At 39.8% G+C, this 9,055-nt stretch overlaps 1 protein-coding gene across 3 annotated transcripts in view; it reads right to left on the bottom strand.

The window, feature by feature from the left end:
• The window catches only part of gtdc1 (glycosyltransferase-like domain containing 1), a 95,229-nt gene that overhangs the window by 18,379 nt on the left and 67,795 nt on the right, over window positions 1–9,055 (bottom strand). The gene's annotated exons all lie outside the window — the stretch shown is intronic.

The raw sequence follows: 9,055 nt of genomic DNA, 5'->3' as shown, positions 1-9,055 counted from the left end.
GCAATTCTAAATGATACTACTTATAGTGAAGTTGGCGGACGACACTACGGTGGTGGGACTCATCTCAAAGGGGGACGAGGGAGCCTACAGAGAGGAGATCCTTAAGATGTCAGAATGGTGCTCAGACTACAACCGAGAAAACTAAGGAGATCGTCGTCGACTTCAGGAAACATAGCACTGACCGAGCCCCCCCCCCCCCCCCCCCCCCTACATCAAGGGTGAGTGTGTGGAGAGGGTCCACACCTTCTGGTCTCTTGGCGTCCTTATCTCTGACAACATCTCCTGGTCAGAGAACATTACTCCCATCACTAAGAAGGCTCAGCCGCGGCTGCACTTCCTGAGAGTCCTCAAGAAGTACAACCTGGACTCCAACCTGCTGCTGACCTTCTACTGCTCATGCATTGAGAGCCGGCTGACACACTGCATCGCTGCATGGTACGGCAGCTGCACCGCTGCAGACAGGGAGAGGCTCCAGAAAGTGGAAAAGGCAGCATAGCGGATCATCGGCTGCCCTCCCACCTCCCTGACAGACATGTCATTTGACAACCAAACAATAATACACTTATTTAATAATACCACCTTAACATGTGACAACCAAACAATAATACACTTATTTAATAATACCACCTTAACATTTGACAACCAAACAATAATACACTTATTTAATAATACCACCTTAACATTTGACAACCAAACAATAATACACTTATTTAATAATACCACCTTAACATTTGACAACCAAACAATTATACACCTATTTAATAATACCACCTTAACATTTGACAACCAAACAATTATACACTTATTTAATAATACCACCTTAACATTTGACAACATAACAATTATACACTTATTTAATAATACCACCTTAACATTTGACAACCAAACAATTATACAACATTTTAATAATACCACCTTAACATTTGACAACCAAACAATTATACACCTATTTAATAATACCACCTTAACATTTGACAACGAAACAATTATACACTTATTTAATAATACCACCTTAACATTTGACAACCAAACAATTATACACTCATTTAATAATACCAAATTAACATTTGTCAACCAAACAATTACACACTTATTTAATAATACCACCTTAACATTTGACAACCAAACAATTATACACTTATTTAATAATACCACCTTAACATTTGACAACCAAACAATTATACACCTATTTAATAATACCACCTTAACATTTGACAACCAAACAATAATACACTTATTTAATAATACCACCTTAACATTTGACAACCAAACAATTATACACTTATTTAATAATACCACCTTAACATTTGTCAAACAAACAATTATACAACATTTTAATAATACCACCTTAACATTTGACAACCAAACAATAATACACTTATTTAATAATACCACCTTAACATTTGACAACCATAGAATTATACACCTATTTAATAATACCACCTTAACATTTGACAACCAAACAATAATACACTTATTTAATAATACCACCTTAACATTTGACAACCAAACAATTATACACTTATTTAATAATACCACCTTAACATTTGACAACCAAACAATTATACACCTATTTAATAATACCACCTTAACATTTGACAACGAAACAATTATACACTTATTTAATAATACCACCTTAACATTTGACAACCAAACAATCATACACTTATTTAATAATACCGCCTTAACATTTGACAACCAAACAATAATACTTATTTAATAATACCACCTTAACATTTGACAACCAAACAATTATACACTTATTTAATAATACCACCTTAACATTTATCAAACAAACAATTATGCAACATTTTAATAATACCACCTTAACATTTGACAACCAAACAATAATACACTTATTTAATAATACCACCTTAACATTTGACAACCAAACAATTATACACTTATTTAATAATACCACCTTAACATTTGACAATCATACAATTATACACCTATTTAATAATACCACCTTAACATTTGACAACCAAACAATTATACACCTATTTAATAATACCACCTTAACATTTGACAACGAAACAATTATACACTTATTTAATAATACCACCTTAACATTTGACAACCAAACAATTATACACTCATTTAATAATACCAAATTAACATTTGTCAACCAAACAATTACACACTTATTTAATAATACCACCTTAACATTTGACAACCAAACAATTATACACTTATTTAATAATACCACCTTAACATTTGACAACCAAACAATTATACACTCATTTAATAATACCAAATTAACATTTGTCAACCAAACAATTACACACTTATTTAATAATACCACCTTAACATTTGACAACCAAACAATTATACACTTATTTAATAATACCACCTTAACATTTGACAACCAAACAATTATACACTTATTTAATAATACCGCCTTAACATTTGACAACCAAACAATAATACACTTATTTAATAATACCAAATTAACATTTGACAACCAAACAATTATACACTTATTTAATAATACCACCTTAACATTTGACAATCATACAATTATACACCTATTTAATAATACCACCTTAACATTTGACAACCAAACAATTATACACCTATTTAATAATACCACCTTAACATTTGACAACGAAACAATTATACACTTATTTAATAATACCACCTTAACATTTGACAACCAAACAATTATACACTTATTTAATAATACCACCTTAACATTTGACAACCAAACAATTATACAATTATTTAATAATACCACCTTAACATTTGTCAACCAAACAATTACACACTTATTTAATAATACCACCTTAACATTTGACAACCAAACAATTATACACCTATTTAATAATACCACCTTAACATTTGACAACCAAACAATTATACACTTATTTAATAATACCACCTTAACATTTGACAACCAAACAATTATACACTTATTTAATAATACCACCTTAACATTTGACAACCAAACAATTATACACTTATTTAATAATACCACCTTAACATTTGACAACCAAACAATTATACACTTATTTAATAATACCACCTTAACATTTGACAACCAAACAACTATACACTTATTTAATAATACCACCTTAACATTTCACAACCAAACAATTATACACTTATTTAATAATACCACCTTAACATTTGACAACCAAACAATTATACACTTATTTAATAATACCACCTTAACATTTGACAACCATAGAATTATACACTTATTTAATAATACCACCTTAACATTTGACAACCAAACAATTATACACTTATTTAATAATACCACCTTAACATTTCACAACCAAACAATTATACACTTATTTAATAATACCACCTTAACATTTGACAACCAAACAATTATACACTTATTTAATAATACCACTTTAACATTTCACAACCAAACAATTATACACTTATTTAATAATACCACCTTAACATTTGACAACCATAGAATTATACACTTATTTAATAATACCACCTTAACATTGTTAATGTTCGCTGAATACTTTCACTTGACCAAACATTTTCTATTCCACAAAACAATAAAAGAATGTTGGATTCCTGCTGATATCGTATCGGATTAATATCTGGCTCCAGTGTCTGTATCGTATCGGGAAATGACCCTTCAAAAAATAAAGACTTTGGAAATGAGCGAGCTTCCCTGAAACACATTCTGGTGAGCATCCTGCGCTAGTAACATGTCAAACACTATTTCATAGAAATATTCTTTACTTACTTCAATCCACGCAAATGAAAGTAAATAAATATTTCAGAGAATCGATGATGATGATGATGAAACTGCTTTTTTTCCCTAAGTGTTTTATTTGAAGATAAATACAAGTTAATGTCCATAACTCTTACTTTGTCTGACTTTTAACTTACTGATCTCAGCTCTTTTATTCCTGGACAATATTTCATCTGACATGCAGTTCCACAAGTCACCAGCAGATGGCGGCATTGCACAAACAACAGCTGATGGGGATCCATCCAATAAACAATAAACAACACAACACCACACTTTATTAGTAACGCCATTTCCTTCTTTTAAACACAACTTAAAGCTTCTCGCCAGGCCAAAAAGCGACTTATCCCTTCCTTGATTCAAATGTTCATTTCCGCGCCGTTGAGATCACGTGACCTGTTTGTCGCTTGTTTATATTGCAGATTGTCTGCTTCTGAAAGCTGTACGCGACATACAATTCAGCTCAATCCTAAGTTGTTTGTTTAAATAAATGTCGGAAAGATTACGTTAAAACAAGAACATATTATTGTAGCGCCGCTGCAGCATGACTTTCGTCTTCCCAGCATGCATCACTGTGACACTTTTTTAATTTTTTTCATTTTATAAATTATATATATATCCACCCATCCATTTTCTACCGCTTGTCCCTTTAATTATAAATTGCAAAATGTACTATCCATCCATCCATCCATCCATCCATCTTCTTCCGCTTATCCGAGGTCAGGTCGCGGGGGCAGCAGCCTAAGCAGGGAAGCCCAGACTTGCCTCTCCCCAGCCACTTCGTCCAGCTCCTCCCGGGGGATCCCGAGGCGTTCCCAGGCCAGCCGGGAGACATAGTCTTCCCAACGTGTCCTGGGTCTTCCTCGTGGCCTCCTACCGGTCGGACATGCCCTAAACACCTCCTTAGGGAGGCGCTCGGGTGGCATCCTGACCAGATGCCCGAACCACCTCATCTGGCTCCTCTCGATGTGGAGGAGCAGCGGCTTTACTTTGAGCTCCCCCCGGATGACAGAGCTTCTCACCCTATCTCTAAGGGAGAGCCCCGCCACCCGGCGGAGGAAACTCATTTCGGCCGCTTGTACCCGTGATCTTGTCCTTTCGGTCATAACCCAAAGCTCATGACCATAGGTGAGGATGGGAACGTAGATCGACCGGTAAATTGAGAGCTTTGCCTTCCGGCTCAGCTCCTTCTTCACCACAACGGATCGATACAGCGTCCGCATTACTGAAGACGCCGCACCGATCCGCCTGTCGATCTCACGATCCACTCTTCCCTCACTCGTGAACAACACTCCAAGGTACTTGAACTCCTCCACTTGGGGCAAGATCTCCTCCCCAACCCGGAGATGGCACTCCACCCTTTTCCGGGCGAGAACCATGGACTCGGACTTGGAGGTGCTGATTCTCATCCCAGTCGCTTCACACTCAGCTGCGAACCGATCCAGTGAGAGCTGAAGATCCTGGCCAGATGAAGCCATCAGGACCAAATCATCTGCAAAAAGCAGAGACCTAATCCTGCAGCCACCAAACCAGATCCCCTCAACGCCTTGACTGCGCCTAGAAATTCTGTCCATAAAAGTTATGAACAGAATGGGTGACAAAGGGCAGCCTTGGCGGAGTCCAACCCTCACCGGAAACGTGTCCGACTTACTGCCGGCAATGCGAACCAAGCTCTGACACTGATCATACAGGGAGCGGACCGCCACAATCAGACAGTCCGAAACCCCATACTCTCTGAGCACTCCCCACAGGACTTCCCGAGGGACACGGTCGAATGCCTTCTCCAAGTCCACAAAGCACATGTAGACTGGTTGGGCAAACTCCCATGCACCCTCAAGGACCCTGCCGAGAGTATAGAGCTGGTCCACAGTTCCACGACCAGGACGAAAACCACACTGTTCCTCCTGAATCCGAGGTTCGACTATCCGGCGTAGCCTCCTCTCCAGTACACCTGAATAGACCTTACCGGGAAGGCTGAGGAGTGTGATCCCACCATAGTTAGAACACACCCTCCGGTTCCCCTTTTTAAAGAGAGGAACCACCACCCCGGTCTGCCAATCCAAAATGTACTAACAATTGATAAATAATAATCAAAATAAGCACAAAAACGACTTCAACATGACTTCCGTGTTCCCAGCATGCATCACTGCGATTAATCCCTCAACTCTTTTCATCTTTTGACGACTTAGTTCTTTCCTCTGAACATACAGTGGGGCAAAAAAGTATTTAGTCAGCCACCGATTGTGCAAGTTCTCCCACTTAAAATGATGACAGAGGTCTGTCATTTTCATCATAGGTACACTTCAACTGTGAGAGACAGAATGTGGAAAACAAATCCAGGAATTCACATTGTAGGAATTTTAAAGAATTTATTTGTAAATCATGGTGGAAAATAAGTATTTGGTCACTTCAAACAAGGAAGATCTCTGGCTCTCACAGACCTGTAACTTCTTCTCTAAGAAGCTCTTCTGTCCTCCACTTGTTACCTGTATTAATGGCACCTGTTTGAACTGGTTATCTGTATAAAAGACACCTGTCCACAGCCTCAAACAGTCAGACTCCAAACTCCACTATGGCCAAGACCAAAGAGCTGTCGAAGGACACCAGGAAAATAATTGTAGACCTGCACCAGACTGTGAAGAGTGAATCTACAATAGGCAAGCAGCTTGGTGTGAAAAAATCAACTGTGGGAGCAATTATCAGAAAATGGAAGACATACAAGACCACTGATAATCCCCCTCGATCTGGGGCTCCACGCAAGATCTCATCCCGTGGGGTCAAAATGATCATGAGAACGGTGAGCAAAAATCCCAGAACCACACGGGGGGACCTGGTGAATGACCTGCAGAGAGCTGGGACCAAAGTAACAAAGGTTACCATCAGTAACACACTACGCCGACAGGGAATCAAATCCTGCAGTGCCAGACGTGTCCCCCTGCTTAAGCCAGTGCATGTTCAGGCCCGTCTGAAGTTTGCCAGAGAGCACATGGATGATACAGCAGAGGATTGGGAGAATGTCATGTGGTCAGATGAAACCAAAATAGAACGTTTTGGTATAAACTCAACTCGTCGTGTTTGGAGGAAGAAGAATACTGAGTTGCATCCCAAGAACACCATACCTACTGTGAAGCATGGGGGCGGAAACATCATGCTTTGGGGCTGTTTTTCTGCTAAGGGGACAGGCCGACTGATCCGTGTTAAGGAAAGAATGAATGGGGCCATGTATCGTGAGATTTTGAGCCAAAACCTCCTTCCATCAGTGAGAGCTTTGAAGATGAAACGTGGCTGGGTCTTCCAGTATGACAATGATCCCAAACACACCGCCCGGGCAACGAAGGAGTGGCTCCGTAAGAAGCATTTGAAAGTCCTGGAGTGGCCTAGCCAGTCTCCAGACTTCAACCCCATAGAAAATCTGTGGAGGGAGTTGAAAGTCCGTGTTGCCCGGTGAGAGCCCCAAAACATCACTGCTCTCGAGAAGATCTGCATGGAGGAATGGGCCAAAATACCAGCTACTGTGTGTGCAAACCTGGTAAAGACCTATAGTAATCGTTTGACCTCTGTTATTGCCAACAAAGTTTGTATTACAAAGTATTGAGTAGAATTTTTGTTATTGACCAAATACTTATTTTCCACCATAATTTACAAATAAATTCTTTAAAAATCCTACAATGTGAATTCCTGGATTTTTTTTTCACATTCTGTCTCTCACAGTTGAAGTGTACCTATGATGAAAATTACAGACCTCTGTCATCATTTTAAGTGGGAGAACTTGCACAATCGTGGCTGACTAAATACTTTTTTGCCCCACTGTATATCAGAATATGACGCAAATGACATCAAACTGCGAGTTCAATCTTTCAGTGTAAAGTTACTGTAATGAAACTCGGACACGAGGAACTTCAAACCAGACAACATCAAGGAGGGTGACTCCCTCATTACAGACAAAATGGAGGTAGCAAGCTGACTTAACGCCTTTTTCACCAGCATAGCCACAACTCTTGTCAACAAGCTGTCCCACCACTCTGGTGGCTTTGGTGTAGAACACATTAAAGCCTTCTACAGAAAACTAGGAGTATCCAACAATGATTTAAAATTAGAAATGGTCACAGCTGATTAGGTGCTTAAAAAATTGAGCGCGCTCCACCCAAACAAGGCCACCGGCCTTGACAATATCCCCTCCAGATTCCTCAGGGACTCTGCCTCCATCATTGCCCCGATCATCACGCACATAATAAACCTCTCAATTTCACAAGGCCAAGTACCAAAAGATTTTAAGATAGCAAGAGTAACTCCCCTCTTTAAAAAAGGAAGCAAATTGGAACCTGGAAACTACCGACCTGTTTCTATTCTCAGGTCCATTTCAAAAGTAATGGAGGAAATAGTTTACGAACAGGTCGATAGTTACCTTGCCACCAATAAACACATGTACAAATTACAATCCGGCTTCAGAACTAACCACTCCACTGACACATGCCTTCTCTATCTCTATAGGGGGCGGCATGGCGTAGTGGGTAGAGCAACCGTGCCAGAAACCTGAGGGTTGCAGGTTCGCTCCCCGCCTCTTACCATCCAAAAATCGCTGCCGTTGTGTCCTTGGGCGGGACACTTCACCCTTTGCCCCCGGTGCCACTCACACCGGTGAATTGAATGATGAATGATAGGTGGTGGTTGGAGGGGCCGTTGGCGCAAATTGCAGGCACGCTTCCGTCAGTCTACCCCAGGGCAGCTGTGGCTATGAAAGTAGCTTACCACCACCAGGTGTGAATGATGGGTTCTACATGTAAAGCGACTTTGGGTACTTAGAAAAGTGCTATATAAATCCCAGTTATTATTATTATTATTATTATTATTATCTGACTTCAGAACTAACCACTCCACTGACACATGCCTTCTCTATCTGACTTCAGAACTAACCACTCCACTGACACATGCCTTCTCTATCTGACTTCAGAACTAACCACTCCACTGACACATGCCTTCTCTATCTGACTTCAGAACTAACCACTCCACTGACACATGCCTTCTCTATCTGACTTCAGAACTAACCACTCCACTGACACATGCCTTCTCTATCTGACTTCAGAACTAACCACTCCACTGACACATGCCTTCTCTATCTGACTTCAGAACTAACCACTCCACTGACACATGCCTTCTCTATCTGACTTCAGAACTAACCACTCCACTGACACATGCCTTCTCTATCTGACTTCAGAACTAACCACTCCACTGACACATGCCTTCTCTATCTGACTTCAGAACTAACCACTCCACTGACACATGCCTTCTCTATCTGACTTCAGAACTAACCACTCCACTGACACATGCCTTCTC

The sequence above is a fragment of the Nerophis lumbriciformis genome, linkage group LG13 (assembly GCF_033978685.3).
Source record: "Nerophis lumbriciformis linkage group LG13, RoL_Nlum_v2.1, whole genome shotgun sequence".
Taxonomy (NCBI): domain Eukaryota; kingdom Metazoa; phylum Chordata; class Actinopteri; order Syngnathiformes; family Syngnathidae; genus Nerophis; species Nerophis lumbriciformis.
This window is presented reverse-complemented; position numbering and strand designations above follow the sequence as displayed.